At 36.3% G+C, this 24,991-nt stretch overlaps 1 long non-coding RNA gene across 2 annotated transcripts; it reads right to left on the bottom strand.

Annotated features, from left to right (window-relative positions):
* Positions 1–19,562: 19,562 nt before the first annotated feature.
* LOC143883641 (uncharacterized) lies at positions 19,563–23,681 on the bottom strand. Of its 2 annotated transcripts, none has more exons than XR_013252455.1 (5): positions 23,626–23,681; positions 23,361–23,443; positions 21,391–21,420; positions 21,204–21,258; positions 19,563–20,049 (listed from the first exon to the last, which is right to left on the bottom strand). It is a non-coding gene; the product is annotated as an uncharacterized LOC143883641 (long non-coding RNA). The 2 variants fall into 2 exon arrangements; XR_013252454.1 differs by lacking the exon at positions 19,563–20,049 and adding an exon at positions 20,590–20,883.
* Positions 23,682–24,991: the final 1,310 nt, after the last annotated feature.

The following is a 24,991-nucleotide window of genomic DNA, read 5'->3' as shown; positions in this document are numbered from 1 at the left end:
GGCATATGAATGGTGTCCTCCAATGTTGTTATGGATTCTAAACGCTAAGGGGAAGATAGGAAAACGCATTCCTTAAACCTTAGGTCCCTCTCGTTGCAAAGGCAATGATGGCGCTATCTAGAGCCCCTGTTTAAAGAGACAGGTTATGTCTCGTGCAGAGAAAATCATACATTTTGAAGACAAGCTTTGTCTCATTAGCGAGTCATCCATAGGAGATTACCCAAGTCTCGAATAGAACACCTCCTTTAGGTTAAAGACCGACTTGGTCTGTTAAAAATCATACCCTTCTTATCATTGCAAGGGCAATGGAACCCATCTCTGTGTTTAGGAGACTTGCCTAGTCTCATTAACACCCTTCTTATCTCTTCCTCTTTTTGGAGACTTGCTTAGTCTCATTGACACTCTTCTTTGTCTCCCCTTTTCTCGAGAAGACATGCTTTGTCTATATAGCACCCCCTCTCTTAGAGTCACCAATTTATGAGTCAGTCTTAGTATAGGAGTCGGTCCTTCAGTCTCCGAAGTTTGTCCTATCATCATAGGGGTTAGGATTATATCCAGCCTCTGATCAAATCATGTGATTTTTATCCGCTCTTGCAAGGTATAGGATGCTGTCCAACCCTTGCAGAGTTGTGTTTCTGTCATTTTTCCCCCACAAAGAATAGGATGCTGTCCAACCTTTGCTGGATATCAGGAGTCTGTCCTCCCCTTATGATGATAGGATTCTGTCCTCTTGTATCAAAAACACTTGAAAATTCAAAAAACACTTGAAAAACTAAAAAATCTCAAAAGTCTTGAGTCATTAGGAGTGTAGTTAGGAATTTCTTTTCCGATCTACGTTGGCTTGATCCTCTTTCACGAGGTACGTAGTGCAGCTTGGGATTCACATCCCAAGTCCAGCCAAACCTTTCAAAATAAATATTTCAAACCTTCCAAAACTACAAAACTTCTTTAAAATCTTTTCAAAAAGATCTTCCCCTAGAGTTAGGAGTCTGTCCTAGATTTTGGGGGTGTTTTAGAGTTAGGAGTTTGTCTTGATTTGTATTGATATGGTGTGTCCTGTCGTGTGAGTGTCCCTAGAGTTAGGAGGCCTCGAGTTGGTCGGTTAGATACCGATGGCTAGACTAGGAAGCATATAGTCAGCCCGTGGTTTTCTTTAAGATGCACAGCCTAGTTACACATAGGATGTAGGGCCCACCTGCATTAGCTTAAGGCTAATCAACTTGCATTAGTTAGGGCATATAGAGAGTCCTAAAAATTACAATTCTTTTGAACTTAAGTAAATTGTGCAAAAACTTTAAAAATCAGTCGAGTCTAGTGAATCAAGTCTAGGATAGCGGTTCTAGATGGTTAGGCATTGTAGTTTAGAATAGGTCATCGAACTACGTTGACTCCGATTCTTTCCGAGGCCGGGATACATAGAGCAGCTGGGATGGACAGCCATCTTGGTCCGAGTCAAGTCCTGCATTAGAGTTTTAGGATTCGTCTTGTCCAGTCATGTTTAGAGTCGAGTCATGTGTGTGTTTTGCTGTGTTTTCTTACTTTCATGTACAGATCATATACCTTTAGTTGTAGCATGCATGTGTTTGCACACCAGAACTTAGACACCAATTAGGTATGACACTCATAACCTAGTTATTCTCAGGTGACACTTCTTTTATTTCTTTTATGTATGTTAATAATCATCTCTGAGACATGCATGATTAGATAGACGTCTTCTCGGAGATATTCGTTCTCATTTCACATGACTTTCGCCCAAAACTCTTCAAAATCAATAAGTAAATGGCATAAGAGACCAGGTGTTTGCACTTGGGCGGATGAGGTGCTCTTCGGACCTTCCAAATTCGTAACCAGGCACGAACCGTTTTTTTTATATCTCTGGTTATCCGTTGCAACAGAGCATAGTATGGGATCCATGGCCCACTTCCTTGGATGGCGACTCTTCTTTGTTTAAGGTACGCCTCGAATCTGGGCTAGTCCCCGAATCGAGATGTATGAGCCTTTTGTCGCCACTCATACTGTGAGAGGCACTCTTCTTTCGAGAGTTCCTTGGTAGAGCTCTCCATTCGCGTGGATGATCCAGAGACTCGTGTGGGGCTCGTCCCCCCGCCTCTCTCGGATCGGGATCCATAATCACACATATTCATTAATATAATTACCCATTTATGTCATTAAATAAATCTTTATTGATTGCTAAATGTCATTCTACTAGCTTTTTAGGGCATATACTCTAATAGAAAGAACCAAGACTTAGAGGCGCATAAACACTTACTGAAGATAGTTGAAACCTCTCCCACGTGCAAACGGAGGACAACTATGGCAGCACTATCTCCGAGATTCAACCAAGCCCAGATTCCTATCCAAGAAAGCTGCACTTCTCTTCAATGGATCGTGTGTCTTCCTCCGATCGATTAAACAAGTGAAACAAATTTTGTTCAAATGACTTTTCTGAAAATATACTCTATGGAAGGATTGTATTTCACTTTAGCAACTCCAACCATTTGATCCATGTATATAGTGTTGAAAAGATATAGGTTCCTTGAACCAGTTTCTTGAAGCATTTAAAGTCAAGATCAAGTTTCAAGAAAATTTAATTCATCTATCTAGAATAAATACATGAATCTATTAAACACATTGTACCATTAAGGGGAATGTATTTTATCCAAATTAAAGAACAAATAGATTCATGAATCTAAGTTCATGAATTTTATCCAAAATGTATTTAGTAAACAAAAGTTCAAAGAATAAGATCTTTTTGAAAATTGAGAATTCACAAATTAATTATCTTTTTGGAAATTGAAAAGTCACAATTTTAATTTTCCAAAATTACATTTATAAAAGAGAAATGGGTTTCTATGCTCGAGCGCAGATAAGCTTATCTGCACTCGAGCACAGAAACAAGGGGGCATTGGGGGGTGATCCAAACCATTCATTTGAAAGGCCCCATCATGGATGGGGTGCCAACCAAACATCAGCTCTATTGGATCACCATAGGGTGTCCATTTGTGGGGCAAAAAATGGACAGATACTGTTTGTCCACAAATCTGTCCTTTTTGGCCCTACCAATGGACACCCTAAGGTGATCCAAAGGAGCTGATTTTTTATGGACACCTTATCCATGAAAGGGTGACACGCCCCAAACCCCCACCTTGAGCGTACGACATGACAACGCCGTACACCTACAAGACAAGTCCCACAAATGTACAAGGCTACAAAGCAATAACAGAACATAAACCTGGCATTCCATAATTAAAACATCAAAATCTCAAATAATATGGACCCAACATAGTCAGATCAAACCTCCACTCTCCCTAGAATCAAAAGTAAAATAATTAAGTCTTTACATCTTATTCAAAGTACTCAATTCCTAATGAATTGAAAATAACTAAACTAATCTCCAAGCCAAAGTCCGGTTCAAATGCTAAGCGCCATGTTCCTCGTTAACCTCACGAGGATCAAGGCCTGAAAAGTATTATATAACCACAATCAGCTGAAAAGCTCAGTACATAATAAAGCACTGCTCTAACTACAGGTCTAAGCATGCCAAAGCTCAAGAGGGTTAGATAAACAGAATCAAAACTGAACACTGAAGTATCAACTGAAATAATAGGCACAAGGCAGAAATAAGCGTGGTTTTAAATTTCGGACCAAAATTTCGGTGGAGACCGAAACCGAAATTTCCTGAAATTCCTTATTTGGGACTTGAAATTTCGAAATTTCGAGAAACTGAAATCTTTTTTTTAAATATCTTAGAAAATTTCAGTCCGAAATTTTGAAATCAATTAAATATTTTTTTTAAATTATTACCAAATTTCGACCGAAATTTCAGAATTTAAGTCGAAATTTCGATTTTTGGGAAGTCCGAAATGGGTACCGAAATCAAAATTTTAAACCATGGATATAAGTGCATGTCAAATTTGGTTCTGAATTTAAGGTGCAATAAAGCAATTCAATATCTAAATTATGGTCAAAGCCAAAAGGTTTTCAGAATTCAAATACACTTCAGAATCATCGGCATGGTCAAGAAGACATGTTATTGCTTACACCGACAGTCCACAGTGTTGGAATCAGTCCCTCAAAGTTCAGATACAAGTCGACAGGGCTAGCGTTTTATCCCAGTGACGGGCCAGAAGTTCCAGTGTACTACCCCCATGGTGGGTTTCAGAGTTGCCAATTGTACTACCCCCATATGGCATGGTTTCAGAAATACCCAAGCCTCCACAGAAGTGTCCATAAATAGGTTCAGGGATTCATATTCAAATAGTTCCAAAGATTCAAAGTTCAAAACCGATAGTTTCAATGGTTCAAAGTTCAGAACGGATATCCACAACAGTTATTTCAAAGGTTAAGAATAGTAACAATATCACACTAAATAGTTGAAACTGCCATAACTTTATCGTTCTAACTCCGATTTAAGCGTAGTTGGATCTGTTGGATTCGTATCGACGAGAGAAATCCATCTGATCTAATTTCACGCTCCAAAAGTCTCAGATCTATTTATCATAATTAATCTAAGCTTTTAGGGCATAACCCAAACCTAGATTCTTAAAGTTCTAAAACTCAATATTTAGTTTATTAGGGATCTATAAATTCATCCCTAAATTCTTATACAAAACCTAACCATCTAAATCATAATAACAAGTCTCATTAGATCCTAGTTTTAGGGTTCCTAACATGCAAAGTCTTATGTAGAACATAGATCTTACCTTGATTCGCGGCTTCGACGCCAAAATCGTGATCTCCTTTGTCTTATTCTTCTTTCTCTCTAATTTCATTCTCTAGGGCTGAACAAAATGTTTAGGATTTGTTTTCGCCACGAAACAATATATTTAAGGCTTTCTTAAGAAGCCCTAATCAAAGCCAAATTCCTAACTGACAAAAACTCCTCTCATAATAGAGGGGAACATAATTTTAATAAGGGGGTATTTTGGGTATTTACAAAGGGCCCATCAAATAAATGCTTTGGATCCCATAAAAAATGTGGCCCCTCTCCTGTTTCTGTGCTCGAGCGCAGATAAGCTTATCTGCGCTCGAAACCATTTTCTCTTTATAAAATTCAATTGTAAACACATTTCCAACATGATTCGGTATGGCAAAACCGATATTATCTTAATTTAAAAAAAGGGTGCAAACAACAACCTACATTGGGCGGGATCAACAAATGAACTTGTACCAAACCAATACGCTAAAACTTTCTGATGGAATGCGTTAGGCTAGGCTCTTTAAACTTGTCCCATACCAGCCAGGGTCTCACCTAATTCCGTGATTCGGCAGCCCCCACTCCCGACACTAAAAGACGTCTGTTTTTTTTTTTTTTTTTTTCAGTGAATTTGTTTCCACAAACGTACCACCACCAGATGCCGTATAATCCCTTAGATTTCCCATGCCTCGAATCTTTTTGGAATTGAGTTCTCTGTTCAGCATCTAACATGGACCCCTGAGTAAACCTATCACAAAGCACAAAAGCCACGGGTGCTTTATGCTTTTCTCCATCATTATGTGCTCTTTTTCCTATTTTGCCGCACGCGTGAAATTTTGGCCCTTGGACCATATCACCCCAGCCACAGAGTGAGAACTTTCTCATACAGATGTCACCATGCATGAGGATTTTCAGCACCCGAATTGCGTCTCTGATTTTGTGCCGTATCAGCGTGTCCTCGGGCGTGTCCTATTGCCCTTTTGTTTCCACATTCTAGAGAGAGGAACGGAAAGAAAAAGACACGGTGACGCACCGCCCATGCGCGGAATAAAAACCGTTAGCCGCGATCCTATCATGTCACAACAGTTGCTCCCTGTTGCGTAAGATAAAAATTAGGGGTGATAAATTCACCCTCTATTTTTCAAAAATGGAATGTAGAGCCCACACCATAGGATGATCCAAACTGTCCATTTGATGGGCCACAATGTAAATAGGTTGTGCCCCAAAAAATCATTTCCATGGAATGATCCAAACCGTCCATTTGATGCCCCAAACCGTCCATTTGATGGGCCACAATGTAAATAGGTTGTTGGACGGCTAGGATCATCCTATAGAAATGATGTAAATGGGATGATCTTAGCCGTCCGACAACCTATTTACATTGTGGCCCATCAAATGGACGGTTTGGATCATCCTATGGTGTGGTCTCTACGGTCCATCTTGAAACATAAGGTGTGAATATTGTAATAGAAGGGGGTCAACTTGTCACTGCCCTAAGAATTTCCCTTCTAAAAAGCTCAAGGAAAATACTTTCAAAACGGGATTCGGTTTTGGAAATGTTCCGACATCACATGACCGTTTATTTGACCATTTTCAAAATGTATTTACTGCTTTTATGGGAATTGTGCTCTTTCTTTGTCTTTTAGTGGATGTGGCTCCCTCGGATGATGCCCGTCTTTTCCCGCAAAAACGGAATCCCATTTTCCTAGCAGTGCCAGATGGTCCCAGACAGCCTCACTAAATTTGCCACATACACTCAATTGGGATATGTTTGTCATTTAAAAATTGATAGGGGTAATTTTATCATAAAAATGTCATTTTCCAATAGGGAAGGCTGTCACGGCCAGCCCAGCGTTTTATCCCATGTTTTATGTGTAGATTTTCTCGGCCTCAATGCTCGGAAGAGATTTTGCGAGGCACGCTTAGCAGCAAATTCTGCCACAATATCTGGAGCCTGAAATTTATTTAAGAGGGTTCACGCGAGGGGTAAATTAGGAAACAAGTGGGACAACTCACGCCACCTTCACTTTTCCTCAATCTGCACATGATTTTCCTTTCTATGTAAATTTCATCTTACCAGTAGGTATTAAAAATTATCTAATGGCCACATGAACATGTTGGAGACCTGCTATTGGCTCTCCTTATGTTAAATGTGTCTAAATTACTGAGCCTCATCCACAACGGCTAATGTGTATAAAAGCAAGGAAACCCTTCTCTTCCTAACCTTTTCCGTTCGCTTCTATATAAACCCTGATCCCTTCTCCCTCTCCCCGTTCTATTTCTCTCTATTCATATGTATTTTTTCTTTGACGCTCTTCCATCATGTCCAACCTTCTCAAATCCTTGTGCGATTCTTCTCTAACCCTCTTCAAGCTCTCTACTTCAGGCCCGGATCCTTGGCCTTTTTATTTATTGTAGAGTAAAAGCTGGTTTCTTTTGGTTTCAAGTTATTTTTTTCTGATGGAGAGTGGAGACAAGCATATTCTCAACTTTCAATTACATTTACCCCATCTTCTTCACAACCAGAGTAAGAAAGAGGTGAGAGAGATTCCAAAGGGGTGTTTGGCTATTATGGTGGGGCAAGGTGAAGAAAGGCAAAGATTTGTTGTTCCAGTTATGTATTTCAACCACCCTCTTTTTATTCAGCTTTTGAAGGAAGCTGAAGACGAGTATGGGTTTGATCAGAAGGGAACTATCACCCTCCCTTGTCATGTAGAGGAATTTCGGCACGTGCAGAGTATGATCGATAGGGAGAGTTCCGGCTCTAACTATGTTGGGTGTTTTAGGGCTTGATGAAAAAGGGAACAAAGAAAGAAATGAGAAAAAATAAAACATCTGGCTCTGTAAAGTTCGTAGTTTGGTGTTTTGATTTTTGGTTTTTTTTCCTCATACATAGAGATATGATGATGATGACAAATTGATGGTAATAGTCATGATTTTGAGAAAGGAAATGGGATTCTAGTTTTATCTTCTTCTTTTTTCTTTTTTTTTCCTTTCTTCTATTTATTATATGTTTGCTGGTGATGGTTTCTTTCTTATTCTTTTTTTCCCTTTATATTGTGAATACAAACCACAAAAGCAAATAGATTCGATGTGATGAAATCAGAAGAGCGACAAGTAGTGTCCTTTGGGGCATCCATTAATTTTGTTCCTTTGTGCTAAGCAGAAAATCTGATTTGAAGAAGCAAAATCTGGAATTATCCTTGATTTTGGGGATTCTTTGTCCTTTATTTTTAATGTATTTTTTCTGTTTTCTCTTCAATAAATGAGAAAAGGGTTTTTCCTTTCAAGGCGCCCTGCATCAGAAAATTCTTTCAACGTGGGCTTGTACATATTAATTTGGGTTTAAAGAGCCAGAACGATTTGCCTGTGAATGCTATCTAGGAAGTCTGGAGAGGATGGAGAAAGAAACACCCTCACTTTTTAATAAATACACTCCTCTCTTCTAGTTTTCTTTCTTTGGCTATAGTTAAGTCTGTTACAACCCGTTGGCGGTAGGAGTCATAAGTAATAACTTGTAACTTGTAACTTATAACAGCCAAATAAAAGGGCTTAAATATAGAAGAGGAAGGGGTCTGCATTCAATGGTGGTAAGTAAAAAAACCATTAAAATATCCATTGAAAATATTCTTTATTTCCCATTATTTAAAAATAAAATAAAATAAAATAAAATAATATGCATCAGGGCTACCTTGTAAATTGGAATTTTATATTTCGTGAGTCGGTAAAGTCCAGTATTTTTCAAAAGTGCTCTATGACCCACACCTTAGGATGATCCAAACCGTCAATTTGATGAGCTACAATGTAAATCGGTTGTGCGCCAAAAATCGTTGCTATAGTATGATCCCTATTTCTCCTATCTAGACGGTTCTATATTATGCAGTTCCTTACATGATCGGAGGGCTAGGATCATCCTATGAAAATGATTTTTGGGGCACATTCAGATTACGTTGTGACCCACCAAATGCACGGTTTGGATCATCCTATGGTGTGTGACGTAGAGTACTTTCCTAAAAATACTTGACTATACATCTTTCGCCATAAAAATTTGACTTCGAGAAATCATATTATTTTCTAATTAGTTCAAGTAGTACTTTGTGTGGAATACAAGCAATATTTTTTATTGGTTGGTGGGGTTGATGTATTGCAGCAGTAGCTAGTTGAACCTTTCCATCGAATTAGGCGGCCAAATATTTTAAGCTGATCCTCAACTGTTGACGAAATTTAAAAACAAAATAGAAGTAATCATGGAAGAGGGTGAATTTATTGAAAAGGGAATTATAGAATGGAGTATTTGCAAGTAGTAGGAGTGACGTGCAACTGTGAGAAAGTGTGGTCTATGAGCCCATTATAACGATAGAGATATGGAAACCAATTTATTGGTCGTGATCCAGACATGCATTTGCAAGCCATCTTTGTTATCAAATCAATAAGGGCCTTATCGTGAATGGGCCAACTTGCAGATAAGCATTATTTTTTTGATCGATTCTAACTATCTACAGTTTAAGTTGTGGCACATAAACGGACGGTTAAAACCCCAAGTTGGGCTAAGGCAACCACTGTGAGCCCCACCGGATAGATGTCTAGATTACTGATATCATCATCCCCTAAACATTTAGTGCGTAGAATTTGCGTTTTCTACTTGGATGTAGGGCTGCACAAAAAACCGGCCAAACCAATAAACCGAATGGTTTTTTTGGGCATTGGTTCGGTCACGGTTAAGAATTTTACCGGGATCGGTTCGGTTGACGGTTTTTTAGTTTTAATCCGAAAATGAACTGAACCGAACCGATGGGTAACTGTAGACACCCCATGTTGGCCACCCACTGTAGACACTTATTTTTGCGCCCCCCCCCCCCCCCCTCCACAAACCCCCAGCTCAAAATTGCACCTCCTTTCTTTTGTCTTCTTATTAGAGGGCATTTTTGCCATTTTGGGTAGTCTAGGAGTAATCCTGTCATTGTAGTCACCCTAAGGGTATCAATCCTAGATATAGGGATGGTATTTTTGGATATGGTCTAAAGTTGATGGCTTATTCGGATAGAATATAGAAAAACCTTTTTTTATAGATAAACTTATTTAACTACTTGATTTGGATCTGTATTAAAGTTGAACAAAAAACTGGATAAACTGTGAACCGAACCAAACAGGACCGGTCAAAATTGGTTCGGTTACACCCCCCATTAGTTCGGTTATGGTTTGTGTAAGCCCAAAAGCTCATCCTCTTACCTTGTTTTGATGATCAATAAGCCCAAATTGATTAGTTCTTTATGGGCTAATCGTTTGCCTTGAGTGTTGTGCTTTAGACAGGTCCTACACAAGTCAAATCATACTGGCACACACCTTGTTGGATTATGCTTGAAGATGAACTAAACGCAATGGCAAAGGAGCTCGAAACATAATTGGACCAATCATACCTTGGAGGATCAACCAAGGAGAAGCTAAACATCATCCACATCAAGCATTTGGACAATCAGGAAAAATAAGTGAAGGCAAAAGCTAAATGATCAACAAGCAATGCAAAGGACAAAGGAGCTTCAACCAAATGGTAGCATCATACTTGGAAGGTGTCAAAGCAAGCCAAGCACCACATTGAAGATCAAATGAAGATTGGCTCAAGAGAAGTTCAAGAGAGTACTTAGAATTGTAGTATGTATCACCTTTCTCTCTTGTGTTTTCCACCACATTGAAGATCAAATGAAGATTGGCTCAAGAGAAGTTCAAGAGAGTACTTAGAATGGTAGTATGTATCACATTTCTCTCTTGTGTTTTTTGTTGATCAAGGCATATCTTAAAACCCTTAAAAATATATTTTTTAAAAAGACTAACACACCCTTTAAGGACTTAAACAAATAAGTGAATGGCTATGGTGGTGTACCAACATGTTGGGACCCATACAACATTCAACACAACATTGTATTCAATACAGCATTGAATAAAACAGAGTTCCGAAGAAACAACCTGGACCAGCAACTAAATCCTATCACAATGTATTTAAAACATTTTCAAGTATTTTTGAAAATATTTGTAACAGATAGCTCTTTTTTTTCTCATATCCGTAAAGTATAAGAACGTCAAAATCCGATAAGAAACGAAGGAGATATGAATTTTTCAAGTTGGAAGCAGATTGCTGGAAATGAAGTCTCGGAGCTCCGAGCTCGGAACTCCGAGACATTTATCGGAGCTCCGAGAAAACAATCAGGGACAAAAAGAAATATAGCCATTGTGGCCCAACGGCTAATTGACTGTTTGACCCTGTTTTGACTATTTTGCCCCCCAAACGGTCATATTGAGTTGGGACTTCATATATACCTATTCAAAGGGTATAAAATACTTAATGAACATGTTCCAACCTTAACAAACCCTAGAAACTCACTTGCAACCATTTTTGGGTAAATTTCTCTCACCAATCCTTTGTGCCTTGATTTGTGAAAATCATTTGAGATTGGTTTAGGCTTTGAATTGTAATTATTTTTTTAGAGAACCTTGTGGGAGCTTCATTGTGCATTGTAGCCTACTTAGAGGCAAAGCTATCTTCTTCTTTGGAAAGTGCTTAGATCTCGGCGGTGTAGGAGAGACAAGAAAGGTGGAAGGGCATCCCGTGTTAATTCCCTTGGGTGAATGGCTTAGTTCTCGGTCGTGTAGGAGAGACATTGTAAAGGTGGTAAGGGCATCCTCATTTAATTCTCTTGGGTTGTAAAAGCCTTGGAGTCGGGCGTCGTGGAGGTCTCAATAGTGGAAATCCTCAAGTGCGACCTTGTAGTGGAAATCCTCAAGTGCGACCTTGAGAAGAGTGGAGTAGGCCGTTTGCCGAACCACTATAAATTCTTGTGTCACTTGTGTTGGTATTATCCTTTCTCTCTCACCCTCTTACTTTATTATTTGTGCTTGCATTTTTTACATATTTAAAATTGAGTGAGTAGTTAGCATTTTGGTTTTGATTGAAAAAGTATATCTTGCTAACTAGGCTATAAATCACCCAATTAAGTTTGTTAATCAAAAGGGTTTTTGAACTTATATAAATTTATAATATTGTTTAAGTTCAACTATTTTAAACTTAATTTAACAAGGGATAAGTCTTGGGTGAAATCTTAGGAAAAGTTTTTAAAAGGCAAAGGTTTTATAAACATCCTATTCACCCCCTCTCTAGGTTGCCAGACCGAGTCACTTATCGGATTTCAATTGGTATCAAAGCTTGGGCTCTTGATTAAGACCCTAACTGGTTAAGAGTTAAAAGATCAAATTTTTGGCAACAAAAATGGGATCTGACTACCCTCATTGGATGGATCGAATTATGGATCTTAGTTGATCCATATAAAGACATATCTTAATGGTCTAGATAAAGATATGATGACGATAATTGAAAAGGGTTTTGTTTTAAATTCTAAATCTAGAAAAATGAATGAATATGAAAAAAAATTATCTTTATTAAACACTAAAGCCCTAATTGTAATTTGTTGTTCTTTACCTCCTACCATTTATGAAAAAGTGTCATCTTGCCAAAATGCAAAAGATATTTTGAACCAAAGTGTTGTTAAAACAAACTCCTATGTTTAACCACAACACTTGAAACTTTAAATATCAACCACCAAGCATTAAAGGAACTAAATGATGTGATTTCATCACTTGAACAAGAAATGCAAAACTTAAATGAAACCCTTGAGGATACTCTAGCTAAAAATAAAATCTTAGAAAACACACTAGCTAGTATTAAAAGGGATTATGCTTCAAATGAAAAAGAACTTGAAAGAGTAGAAAATGAAAATGTTTCATTTGTCCTTGAAATTGAAGAATTAAATGAAAATATTGAAAAACTAAAACAAGAGAACCAATCCCTAAAAGAAGAAGAAGAAAGGATAACAATGTTCTCATCTCCTGAATCAATTAACTTGAAAAAGGAAAGAAATGGTTTAAAAATCAAGAATGAGAAACTTCAGTTGGAAAATCATAGACTACAAGAAGGTACAAAACATGTTTGTCATCACTTTCATTCTTGTAGATCATATTGTTCATCTAGCTCATCTACCTACTCATCTATGTCATGTGATTATTGTGGTAGATATGGACATTACTAGTTTAAATGTAAGTTTAAACTTGTAAAAAGTAGTAAGTTTGTTTGGGTGAGAAAAATATATCAACTAGAACAAACTTACTTGGAACCAACATGGTTTGGGTTCCAAAATCTCCTACTTGAGGCATTTTATATGCTTAGTAGATTTAGGGGTATGTGCTAAAATTTGAATATCATTTGATAAATTTGGTTCTATAGATACCTTGTATTTATTGTTGTTTGATTCCATTGTATCTATGCATATTGGTGCTTAAATGATAAATCTTTTTTTTTAAATCTAAAGTCTATATGCTTAAAACTTGATTTGTATTAAACTTTGACACATTGCACTAAATTATCATATCTATTGGAAAATGTTCCCTAGATATCTCACTTGATGTCTAGTTTATGTTTGAGATAAAATTGTCAAATCCTATGGAATACATGCTTCTAGATACAATATGCTTGATTCCCTTGTATCTAGTTGGTCTTGAGCTTAAATGCCATATCCTTTGTGTTTATTTAGGTCCTAGATGTCATATTCTTATTTCCTTGTATCTAGCCTCATATGTGTTTTAAAGATCATATTTTGTTTGGAAGAAACAACTTATAGATACAATAGACTTATATTGTTTAATTCTTGTGTATCTATATGTACTACTCTAAGTGCACACTATGACTTTAATCTTATTGCACTTAGTACTCATCCACATGACAAGCCATAATAGAATACTTAATGTGAAAACCATGATTGATCTTAGATGAATATCAACATCTTCTTTGCCCATGAGTTCAAGTTAAACCCATAAGTGTATATCTTTCATATTTGAACTCTAGTTTAGACAAAATTGGCTTTTGCTAGATTATTTGGTATTTAAAGTGATTTATATATTATTTTTAGCAAAACTAAGAAATTAAATGCCATGTCTAGGAAAATGATCACCTCTTAGACATCTTTTATGCTCTAGGTGAGTAAATATAGTTACATATTGCTTAGCACCTAGTTGTCCTATCAAGCCCATTCTATTACATGCTTTATGATTGTCATCAAATGTAATAAGAATTATAGATGGGTTAAAAATTAGTGTATTTCCAAAAGCTATAATTGGATAATCTCATGACTAAGTTGAATCTTGAAATGTATAGGTATTTTCTTCCAGTAGTCATGAAAGTTTATATTGGAATACATGTGTCCAAGGTGGTTTGCATCATTGATATATATATATATATATATATATATATATATATATATATATATATATATATATGAGAAAAGTGTTTCTAGTCCGGCCGACTAGAGATCATTCTCTAGTCCGCCACCCAAAAACACATGGGTCCCACATATTTGGGTGATGCAAAGCATTCATTTGATGGGCCCTGACATAGAGACGGTGTCCACAAGAAATTAGCTTCATAGGATCATCCCAACCCTATGATTTGTGGAGCTTAAAATGGACGGCTATAAACCGCCACAAATCTGTCCATTTTTTAACTCCACAAATCGAAGGGTTAAGAAGATCCTATGAAGCTGAATTTTTGTGGACATCCTATCTATGATGAGGCCTATCAAATGAATGCTTTAGATCACCCAAATATGTGGGACCCATGTGTTTTTGGGTGGCGGACTAGAGAATGATCTCTAGTCGGCCGGACTAGAAACACTTTCCTCTATATATATATATATTCTAAAATCCTTGGATATTTTCCTAAAATTCATAAAAGGATATATATTATATAGGGAAGTTAAATCATGAATCTAGACTAAATGTATGACACTCACCTGAGTTAAAATTGAAAATTTCATAAGAATCTAGTATCATATTTGGGCATTTACTCACTTGAGTAAAATTGAAACTCAGATAGTGGTTGCACACAATACATTGTGATGGGAACACATGTCTCCCATACATTTTGGTTTTCAATAAGCTTATGCACTATGTGCTTAATGCCTTATCTTTACATATGTGATATGTAGATGTAGGAAGTAGATGTTTGGATCATGTACCTTATGTGTCCAAACGTGATAGACTATCCATGGAAGCTTTGATATGGATCATTTCTTTTTCATGAGGTATACTCTCACCTTCATGAGTCATGGATATCTTCCTATCTAGTTTATATGATATATTATTAAGGGAAGCAAAATTTGAAAATGTAGAAATGATATCAGACTTAGGGAGAGCATGAGCCAAAAAATGTAAATCTTTTGTGCTATGCTTGTTTATCATGATGAGCTAGACCTAGACTATGGCTATAGTTTTATTCATGATAAACCGACACTTAAAGAGGAGAGTGTCATTGTAGCTCAAGGGTTGATCTAAAATTGTTCATTTGAAGATCCCTTGGAGTCTATATGCAAGGACATCCCCTTCGATTCATTCATTGCATAATTCTTTTTCTAATGGGGGGATTTTAAAGGTTAAAATTTGTCCATGGTGGCTTATCATATGTCTTTTGATGTGTGTATCACTTAACATATGATAAGTACACTCATTTGGAGCCTTGTTGCTCCATATGGGTTGATTGGGCTTATTTTGTGATTTGTTTAAACCAAGAAGCCCATAACCTTAGAATTTAGTATCATATCTTTTAGGCTTTTAGACTTATCTTAGATGATCAAATGTGCTATCATCTAGTCGAAGGATAAGTTTTGTTGGCCAAAGTATTCAATTGCCATATTTTTTGCCTATTGTGTAATGTCATGCATTGATTCATTGGTTTCATCTAAGGCCAATGACAAATACAAAAGGGGAGAGCTAATTCTTTACTATTTTTATGTTTATATGGATCGTTGTGACATGCTTACATTGTCCATTCAAACATATCCTCACTAGTTGTGCTCAAACTTGCATATCTTCAAAAAAAAGAAAAAAAGAAGGGGGAGCTTAAATGATCTATCATTTTAAACAAGAGCTAAAAATTGCATATCTTTCTAGATCTACATTCATAGAAGTAAATCAAACTTTCTTATCTCAATTTCTATGAATTTGAATGCTTAACATGTGTATTTCCACTTGGCTATCCATATACCCGTGATAGAGCTCACTGTCATGTCATGAAAGTAGTAAATGATTATCGTTACGCATGACAAATGTAGAAAATGTTCTTAACTTGATATACATCTATTCTTGCTTATCATGATAGGTTTTACATCATAATTAATTCATCACCTCATGATAAGATTCTATAAGGAATTCATAAAATAAAAAATAAAAAATTGGGGCTTATCATGCTAAGTCTAAAACTTGCTAAATTTCTTTCATGATAAGTTGAATATAAACTTTAACTTGCTAATCTATTATTGTATTCTGGGTCATAAGATAGATTTATATTGGATTTATACATATACTAAGATATACCCTAAAAATTTGTGCTAAAATTGGAATGTGTCTTTGTTTTTCTAACATAGGCTTGATTTGTATTAGTTTATTCATTTCCTATGTTGTTATGCTCTTATCATGTTATATATACTTGCTGAACTACTATAAATCCTTGTGTTACTTGTGTTGGTATTTCCCTTTCTCTCTCACCCTCTCACTTTATTATTTGTGCTTGCATTTTTTACATATTTAGAATTGAATGAGTAGTTAGCATTTTGGTTTTAATTGAAAAAGTTTATCTTGTTAACTAGGCTATAAATCACCCAATTAAGTTTTCTAATCAAAAGGGTTTTTGAACTTATATAAATTTATAATATTGTTTAAGTTCAACTATTTTAAACTTAATTTAACAAGGGATAAGTCTTGGGTGAAATCTTACAAAAAGTTTTTAAAAGGCAAAGTTTTATAAACATCCTATTCACCCCCCCTCTATGTTGTCAAACCGAGTCACTCCTCGGATTTCAGTTTGGATTTTCTCCAAACCAATGGATTAGTTCAGTTAAAAAAACCTCCTTAAACCGAACTAGACCGTACCGTGTGCAGCCCTACTTGGATGACAAGACAAGGTTTATTTTATCCATGGATAGGCTTGATATGCTCTGTTCACAACGAGAATAGTCCCAATCGTAGTGATGGGGTAAAATTAAACTGTCGATAGGATGATAACTCATGGTACTGGACCCACAAAATCAAAGAATCCCCGATCTGTAGTGCCTAAAGGAGCCCCAGAATCTGAGATCGTGGCCCGACGCATCTACTTCGGACGAGTATGAACCCCTTCTATCCTCAGCTGGATACTCCATTCGTTCTCCGATATGTGGCCATCTCCAGGCATAATGGACCACCCTCGCCTCCAGCCTACTAACATCCACCTTCTCCAAAGAATGTACCGTACGATACTTGTCTGCCACCTTAGCGACACACGCCGCCTCACAGTGAATATGTCACATCAGCTAACCGCCTAAAAGGAAGGGAATCACCTGAATCTTCTAATCACCTCCATTCCTTGTACCTGCCGCCAGAGATCGTGCCACGCCTCAAGAGCATTCAATCAACTCCATCCCTTAGCGATCATACATTGACAGGTGTCGACACCAAGAAACAACAAATAACATCACGCCATGTCACTGTCAGGTCATATCCTAAAATACGGAACCTCCGCTTACAAAAGGGAAACCTCCTCTCCAAACCAGGTAATGCACTATCTTCCTGTGATAAGGTCTCATTCTATGGCTTGAGCGTCGGAGGGTTCCCCCAGAGTTCCAACTCCGGTTGCTCCTTAACCATTTGTGGGGCTAACCTCCTTGCCAGATGACGAGTGGGACCGACAACATCACTACCGTTCGTTCGCTTAGCCGGATTGGAGCACCAACACGTAGAATACGCTCTACAAGGTGGGTGGCCTATCCCAACGGTTAATTCAAGATTAAATTTTGTAACCAAGGTAGACAATCCCAAGAACAAGTTTATCCAAACTTTTTGTTTGTGCACGGAACTGGTCCGATGTGTTTTACCCCATATAGGACATTGCACCCCAATGGGTTTCACAGCTTACCAGAATTGGGTGCTGTTGGTGTACTTTCAACATATAGGAAAGAAAAAATCCAACTTTGAATAAGATAAAAACCAAACACATTGAATAAGACAACACACAAAATACTAAGTAAGACAAAATGTCAAAGAGGTGAAGTAGGTTAGATAAAAGCAAAGGATATTTAGTCCGTCCGATATTGCTTAGGAAGAAAAGGATTGGGAGGGGGAATAAGTTATAAATATGAGCTCTCCCCTTTTCCAGTCTCACACAACTCTTCAGACATGTGAAGCTCCATGGCTATGCCATAAGGCTCAATTAGTGAATAAAATAATATACACACACACACAAACACACACACACACACACACACACACACACACACACACACACACACTAGTAAAAACTCCCGTGCGATGCACGGACCGACAAAGAACTGTACGGACCACATCATCAGTTGATCCAAGCCGTCCATATTATGGAACACAACATCAATAGGTTGTGCCCATAAGATCATTTCCATAGGCTGATCCTAGCCCTCCAATCTATACAGGTTTCCATAATTAAAAAAGCATAAAAGGATTGAAATTATGTGGCTTTAATGGGTGCCTTTGTTAAAAAGCATAAAGGAGGGGGTAGGATTGAAAATATGTGGGTTGAATGGGTGCCTTTGTTACAAAAAGTCAAAAAAAGTGATGTGTAATTCTCATAGAATTTTGGGAGAAATTCAAATAATTCTCTCCTTTTCTCTTCTGCTATATATATATATATATATATATATATATATATATATATTTCTCTTCTGCTATATATATATACTAGCAAAAAACCCCATGCGATGCACGGGCCGACAAAGAATTGTATAGACCACATCATAGGTTGATATAAACCGTCCATGTGATGGAACACAACATAAATAAGTTGTGCCCCAAAAATCATTTCCATAGGCTGATCCTAGCCCTCCAATCTGTAAAGGTTTCCATAATTCCTCTTCAATCGGATGGTTAACTCTATAGATTTTTTATTAAAAAAGCATAAAGGAGGGGGTAAGATTGAAATTATGTGGCTTTAATGGGTGCCTTTGTTAAAAAGCACAAAGGAGGGGGTAGGATTGAAAATATGTGGGTTGAATGGGTGCATTTGTTAAAAAAAGTCAAAAAAAGTGATGTGTAATTCTCATAGAATTTTAAAAAAATTCAAAAAATTCTCTTCTTTTCTCTTCTACTACATAGTATACTAGTAAGAGACCCCGTGCGATGCACGGGGAGATAAAAAAAAGTATGGTTTAAAACTGAATCTACTTGAAAAAAGATGCATTAATAGAAAGATGAAAGCTTGAAATATAGACTGTGAATAAAAAACAAATGAAAAAGGACAGACAATAAACTAAAGCTTTAAAAAATAAAATTAAAATGTTAATGATATTTCCACCTTCATTAGTTATTTTTTCTTAAAAGGATCTGAAATTCCCATGTCATACGGGAAAACTGCAGATAATGTGATATTAGAGGAAACTGGAAAAAAGCCACCTTCGAAAATTTTGAAATTTACAGTACAGAAGCATTGATCTATATATTCTACTCTTTACATTTTTAATTTGTTCAAAAGGAAAATGACCTAAACATGAATATATTCATTGAATAATGGCTAATATTGAATGGCTACGGAATTAGGTCCTTTGGTGTGCATCTATTTGCTTTAATTAGGAAATTAAGATGAGTTATATGTGTAATATAGTTTTGATTGGATTTGAAGGCTAATGCTAACTAATAATCTAAGCGACTTCGTGTGAAAGGATCTAGTGTTTAATACCATCAAAGCATAATTTTCAATGCAATATACATAGAGTATACATTCATTTATCATTTATAATTCCAAATTGCTCAATAAAAAAAGAATGCAGTATCCACAAATAAATTTAATGATAAGTAATCAAATATAAATAGACTCAATGGCTACCAAACCACACCAGCAGAAACTGATGGTCATTGAAACCAAAGAGACTAATAAAACTGAACAAAATAGCACACTCTGAGAACGCATATCAATAAATACATCTCCCATATGAAATAAATCGCCTGACCATATGTACTTTACAGCCATTTGCATAGTTCTCCTACATGATCTAACAGTAATTGGAAGTCTAAGCACGGCAAATGCTCGTGATTAAGCGAACCTGATCTGATGAACTTATAACAAAGTTAGAGCAAGTCGTTCCATCTTGGTTTTCTCCCAACAGATTTAACAGTCATTAGAAGTCTAAGCACGAAAAATGCTCATGATTAAGCCAACTTGCCTTGATGCACCTACAACAAAGGCAGAGCAAGTTCTTCCAACTTGGTTTTCTCGAAATAGCCTCCGTTAGTAATTTCAATGCGTCCAATGCCAAGAACTGTAAAAAGGTGATGAATAGGCAACATTGAGGAAAATAATATTAAAGAAATGACTTTTGTTTCACCAAAACACTAAGGCCAATTTCGGAATAGATTGTGGGTGCAATTTGTGAGGAATTTGAAGCGCATCCAGCACGAAACAAATGGATTTTACTTGTGTGGGTGCAATACTTGAAGAAAAGATTAAGGTGTTACCATATGTATGGACATTAAGAAAAAATGAAAGATTTTATTGGAACTCTGAAATTGAGCCAAGAAGAAAAACCATTTTAATAATATATACAAAGGGAAGTGATATATCCGCCCCTTTTGATTACTTGGGACACCGAGCAGCAGTGTATCAATGACTGCAGATGACCAGATGTACTTCACGTCAGAAGGATTCAATGGGGCTAATTGCCACATACACTACTGCTGGGTGTCCCAAGTAATCAATAGGGGCGGATATATCACTTCCCTATACAAATAAACTTAAAAAGATCCCATATTTATTAATTTTCTCATGCCTTTTTTGTATTGAGCCAACTGTAGCGGGAACATCAGGAAAAAAAATTAAAGTGATCCATAAATCATAGCCCACACTTTACAACACAAAGAAGGTAATTAGCATCATGTTCAAGTATTGGCAACAGCAAGGCAGAAATTGTAACACATGATAATACATGAGATTGTCCATGGATCGTTTCGACATAGTTTCTACTGGCAAAGAAAAAACTGAGAAAAGTAAAAAAAAAAAAACCTAGCTTTCAAACATCCTGAGGAACTGCCTCTTATTCAAAAGGATAAGAGAAAAGGAGCATGAAGAGAAACTCACGGCTGAAAATTAATAAACCCTGCAAACAGTACACAATTACAAGAGTATAAAACATCTCCAAATAGCACGTAACGAATTCAATGGTATATACAACATCTCCAAATAGCAGTTAAAGAATTCAATAGTTTATACAACATCTCCAAATAGCACTTAAAGAATTCAATGCTATCACCTAGAAAGGGAAAGAAATAACACAATTAAACTCAACAACAGAGTATACAGTATCTCCAAACAGCACTTAAAGAATCCAGAAGGGAAAGAAATCAAAATCACAATTAAAATCAATAGATACCTTCAAACAAATGAAGGAGAAAATAGAAAGATTAAAAAATGACATACCTTCTAAAAAGGGAAGTGCTAGCAATCCCTCGACAATGAGAAAGATGGGGATAGACTAAATCCAACGGAAATCAAAATTACAATTAAAATCAACACTGAAGTAAAAAAATATAGATATAGAGAAAAAAAATGGCATACCTTCAAACGAATGAAGGAGAAAATATAAAGATTTAGAAAAATGGCATACCTTTTAAAGAGGAAAGCGGCTACAATCCGTCTGCAATGCAAAAGATAGGGAAGAGTGACTAAAACCAACAAAAATAAAAATGACAAATAAATTGAACAGCAAACTAAAAAATAATAATACAGATTTAAAGAAAAACAACATCATATCTTCAAGGAAATGAAGGAAAATAGAATTTACTTGCAATATTCATAAACATAGTGAATTTGTAATGTTCACATTATTAAAAATGTCAATTAGCTGCCACTTTAAGGCACGAAGGAGTTGTTTAATACATAAAACACAAATTATTTTTCAGTACTTAATATTCTCACTAAGAAATACTATTAAAAGTTTCCATACACTAACTCAGATCATGCCAAACACTTACTCTCTAAATTTGACAATGAGGTACAAATCGTTTATGTAGAAGTTAAGGGTTATCTATACACAATTCATGTGATGAAAACAATCAAAACAAAACAAAAATGTTAGGAGTTCAAGACATTTAGGCTCATCAAATTTTAGTTCAATGGTATGTATTAATTTAAATGTAGGGCTGTTGAGTGTTGAGCATGCAGTTCGCCTTTTAAATAAGAACCGGTTACACCTACAAAAACCCAAACAAACAACAAAGGGTAAAAACCAGTAAAAAGGAAAGTGTAAAACTCATAAACAGAGATAACATTCTCCCTCTTGAAATGATCAGACATAACGAAACAACAAATTGAAGGAAACAAAATTATCTTTATTTTTAGATTTAACCAAATCCATTTCAACAGCCCCAGAGAGATACATGTCAAGAAAACCTAAGAAATAATAAGAATGGAAAATATGATGTCTAATTCATAACAAAGCAAGCTGCTGCTCGCCCACATTGATTGATTCTTCTCTCTGGCTCATGATGGCCAGCACTAAACTGCTTCAATGTGTCGCAGAATTGCAATAAGCAACCAATTAATAGCTTTCTCTTCTCCATTAAAACCTTGTTTGTTTTAGTTTTTGAGAAGCGATAATCTAAAATGGATTATTAGACCCAAAACTGCATTTAATTTTGAGTCTAATAATCAGTTTTGGACTAAAAAAATTCCAGAACAAACAGGGCCTACATAACTTATCTTGTTAAAATAATTATATCACTGTAAGCAATATCCTTTTTCTTTTTCTTTAGAAGATTCCTGATAAACTTATTCTCCAATGCATCTCAGTGACTGGGGCTCCAATAAATTATTTGAACTCTAAGCTGAACCTTCCTGTGGCTCAGCTTATTGCGTGAGTTGACTGAAACGAAACCCTATTTTGGAAGCCATTGGAGATAGTGCAAGATGGGCACTTTTGCAAGAATACGGCAGAAAATAACATGGAGTTTCCATCCAGTATCTCATTCAAGAAACCAATAAATTTCAGCCATATGTTAGATGATTGAAAAAACTGAATCCACAATACCTCTTCCACATGGAATCAGAAAAAACTGTCATAGGAATGAAGCTTGGATGGAATGAAATAGAGAAACAAAGCAACTTCGAGGGAGAATAAAAGCAAAAAAATTGAAAAAATAAAAAATATGATAACATCTAGATTCAATCAATACTTCACTTTCTACAGAAGATAGATAATAGAGAAACTTGTATTAAGTCTAATTTCACTATTAATTTAGTACAGATGTACCAACACAAACTTAGCAAAATATAACAAATTGAGATATTGATGATATTAACGAATAGAGTTGCTGGTTTAGGATTAGAAAAAGTGCACTTGGAGAGGAAATGCCAAAAGAACCTAAAACAAATATTGGAAAAACCTTATCTCTATTCTCACTATTTTCCTTTGGCTGCCTTGCAAAAAAGAAAAAGAAAAGCAGATTCAGCAATAAACCAAAGCCATATAAGAAACTCCCAAAATACAAAAATCATAGAAGACTCCCCCCTCAAACCCTAGCTTTATGCAATATGCATGTGTATCTATGGCAAGAACTCGATGCCTCCTTTACCAACCTTCATAAACAGCTTCAACATCTCTTTCATCTCGAACCCATGAAATATGTGTTCGTCTCTCTCGATAGTCTTCAAAACCCCTTCTAAAAAGATTAAAAAAACATCAAAAGCAAATATAATAACTGTAAGCAAAGGATAAGCTGTGCTCCAAACAAAATCTCCACAAAATTGGAAAGCCCTAACAAAATTTCATGAAAAACCAAATAAATCTTAGGAAAATTGAGAAAGAAAAAAAAATTTGTTGGATACTGTTTTACCGACTCACAAGATCTTAAAATATGGTGTTTGAGATGCAGAGACGTTGGAGAGAGAGAAGACCTAATCAAATATCTCTGACGATGAGAGAGAGAGAGAGAGAGAGGAACAGTGACACGTATTAGAGAGAGATGGGAGGGACGCGTGGGATAGTGGAAAGGGACGCGTGTCAAATCGGTGAACGTATGCAGTGCATCATTAAAAACCTTATGAGTTTGAATTGTTAAGGGGCATAAAGGTAAAACACTCATGGCAAAGAAGGAAATTAGAATTTGTTGGAGGGTTAAAGAAGTCCGAAAAAAGAGGCTGGGGGAGTAAGGGACGACGACACGTGTCGGGGGAACAGTAAAAGATCCTTCCGGCTTATTACAGTAGATAGATACTAGTAAAAAGCCCCGTGCGATGCACGGGGCCGACAAAGAACTGTACGAACCACATCATCGGTTGATCCAAACCGTCCATGTGATGGAACACAACATAAATAGGTTGTGCCCATAAAATCATTTCCATAAGCTGATCCTAACCCTCCAATCTATAGAGTTTTCCATAATTGTTGTCCCTCTTAAGGTGCCCAGAATTTGTCATTATTTTTACAGGTGTGCTGCATTCGTAATATCAAACTTTCCGTAATTTTACCCTCGGATAGTGAATAAGGAAAAGTAGTTTTTTCATCATTGTCATATTTCTAGCTACCTTGCCAGAATTAGTATTTCCATGGAGTTTTCACCACAGTTAATAAGACAAATCTCTGAACACATACAATTGCAAAGGATGGGCGAGACATAGCCTTTGGAGAAGATGGGTAGCAAATACCTATTCGACGTGTTAATTCCACAGCTTTTTCAAATAATTCAGAAAATTCTCTCCTTTTCTCGTCTACTCTCTCTCTCTCTCTGTATATATATATATATATATATATATATATATATATATATATATATAGTTCCACTGCCCTCACTACCATATTTTGATCATGGTTTAAACTTTAGGTTTCCGTACCGGTTTCGGACCCCGAAAATTTCAAAATTTTGGCCGAAATTTCGAGATTATGGTCGAAATCCGGTACACCAAAGAAAAGTGTATTTTATTCAATATAAAATTTTGGCCGAAATTACCGAAATTTTTGAAATTTCGGTTGAAATCTAGGTAAAATATTAAAATAATTAAAAAATAGGTTTTTTGGGTCAAATTAATTTTGGCCGAAATTTAAAACCATGATTTTGATAATGGCACGGAATCACATACTGGTTCCATTGCCTGACTGTGGCAATCCAAACAAAGGCATAAATCATTTTGTATTTCTTGAATAGCGTGGGAACATCCCGTAACAACGATGGTTTCAAATTATAAATAGTGCTAATGTCGTCACTACCATA

The sequence above is a fragment of the Tasmannia lanceolata genome, unplaced genomic scaffold, assembly GCF_043159265.1.
Source record: "Tasmannia lanceolata isolate RefF3 unplaced genomic scaffold, GAP_Taslan_0.1 ptg000008l, whole genome shotgun sequence".
NCBI classification, from domain to species: domain Eukaryota; kingdom Viridiplantae; phylum Streptophyta; class Magnoliopsida; order Canellales; family Winteraceae; genus Tasmannia; species Tasmannia lanceolata.
The sequence above is the reverse complement of the archived record's forward strand: the minus strand, read 5'-3'. Positions and strand labels throughout refer to the sequence as shown.